This window comes from Monodon monoceros, unplaced genomic scaffold (assembly GCF_005190385.1).
Source record: "Monodon monoceros isolate NGI ecotype Baffin Bay Population unplaced genomic scaffold, NGI_Narwhal_1 Super_Scaffold_11, whole genome shotgun sequence".
In the NCBI taxonomy this organism is placed as follows: domain Eukaryota; kingdom Metazoa; phylum Chordata; class Mammalia; order Artiodactyla; family Monodontidae; genus Monodon; species Monodon monoceros.
This window is the reverse complement of record NW_021703767.1, coordinates 18,482,689-18,484,702: the sequence shown is the minus strand read 5'-3', so window position 1 is coordinate 18,484,702 and position 2,014 is coordinate 18,482,689. Positions and strand designations below refer to the sequence as shown.

The following is a 2,014-nucleotide window of genomic DNA, read 5'->3' as shown; positions in this document are numbered from 1 at the left end:
AAAGGAATCAAGAAGCCTTGGTTTTGGAACAACACAAACATTATTTACCTAGTGAGTAATGACCAAAGTTCTTGGGTAGAGTAAAGATACAAAAATAGGTAATGAGGTCTCCATACATCACTGCTGAGGTTTAGCCTAACTTTAAACTAAAGCAGTACAAAATGGCTGCTTCTGCACAAGGACAAACTTTGCACTAATGTTTCTCAAAAATCAGTTATGTCTCCAGCTCTAGCCTCAGTTTGAGAGATATTTTAAAAGACAAAACAAAACTTTTCCTATGTCAGAGCCAAGGTAAAGGGGAGCTGGGCTCAAGACACCCTCTATCCAGAGTCCCTGGAACAGAAAGAGCTCTAGAAGCCACTGGGTGTGAGAACATTCAAGTCCTACGGTTTGAGATTGTGGGCCCGCGGCAGCTGTCTCTTCCCTTCTGTCACTGGGATGTCCATTTTGGGTGGCTTGAACACTGCTGGATCCTCGGCCATTCGGGTGGCCTGCATGCAGATCAGTTCCACTGGAGAAGGCTTCTGGGCTCCTTTGTAGGACTGGATGGCAAAACCTCCGGAATCAGACTTCTGGAGGGATCTTGGTCCAAAGAGGCTCCATTTATCTGCCGAGCTTCTGTCTTTTTCCCCGCTTCCAGAATCCATGGTGCTAAGATTGGGGCCAGGTAAGGCTGTGGAAGAACCAGAAGTGAACCAGCCTCTGGGCTTCTGCTTAGGGGAAGAGCGGGAGTTGCTGCTTGGGGTGGACTGGGTGGAGGCCGGCTGCTTCTCCTCTCTTGTTATCTCTCCACTCTGGAGCTTTAGTTTGTGGAGTGCTTCTGCCACTCGAGGGTACTTGGTCTCCTCGGTGGTGAGGCCCTTGTGGGGAGTGTAGCCAGCATCTCTCAGCCCTGCCTGGTGCTCAAAACGCTGAATACTCTCCTGGGTCTGTTTTGTGATCAGAGACCTCATGATGACATGGGTAGCTTTAGCCTTCACCACGGGGACCTTGTCCGCACCGTCAGTGGCCGATGGCAGGGCACGGGACGAGACACTGACCTCTCCTTCCTCCACCTTGGCGAGGTGCTGATACTTGCACTCTGGAATCACTGGCTTCCAGGGGATGCTGTCCATGTCTGATGGAGGAGGAATCATGGGCGGAGAGTCCTCCAGGGCATCATCATAGCTGAATGCCCAGTGGTACGTCCCGATGGGCAGGGACATCTTGCCTAGAGGCCCCCTAGGCTCAAGGGCAGGCATTTCTGGTTGTCTCGAAGCCATTGAAAGACTGGGATCCAGGTGCTTTTTCTATACCGAATTCAGAGCTGAGTCCCTGCCACCAGAGTGAAATGATGTGAAGATTATGCCGACAGGTATTAAAGAGGAACATTGTCCAGCTGCTGCAAATTAGCAAAGCTGCTCGGGAAGAGTCCATCCATTCCAGAGGTTCTGTTTTTCCACCTCCGCGGAGCCGCCTGCGGCCCGAGCTCCGGCACTAAAGAGGCTCCGAGGACCCACGTCTCTCGAGAGGCTGTGGCGCATTCATGACCCAAGCCATGGTGTGAGCGGCGCTGTGCCCGTGGCAACACAGAAGGCCCCAAGCACCAACCAGGGAGGGACCCAAAAATATATTTCTTATTATGAATCACAGCATCACATCATTTACATGAATGCTGAGTGCTGACTTGACAGTAATAACATTTCTTTTGAAAATTTCAAGAATATGATCCTTAATGAAGCAACAACTAGAAAAGTTAAAAAGTTCACACCACTGTCAGAAAAAAATGTGGCCTTTTTCCATGTTAGTTATAGAATTCTGGCTTAAAAACCCAGGGAGGAACTGATTGGTCTCAGGATGTTAGGAGGTGAGTTTTGGTGGACAAAATGATTTTGCAAACAGATTACTGTTTAATCATTCAGATGGCTCTTTTGAGTTACTTTAAGATCTGTGAGGTAGATGCAGGAAGTAAGTTCAATAGCTTGTCATTGTAAGCTGGACCGTTTTACAGAATATTGTATTAATTTTTTTCAAA

The 2,014-nt window shown here is 48.5% G+C and overlaps 1 pseudogene; it reads right to left on the bottom strand.

The window, feature by feature from the left end:
- Nucleotides 1-383: 383 nt before the first annotated feature.
- LOC114890441 lies at nucleotides 384-1,262 on the bottom strand (annotated as a pseudogene).
- Nucleotides 1,263-2,014: the final 752 nt, after the last annotated feature.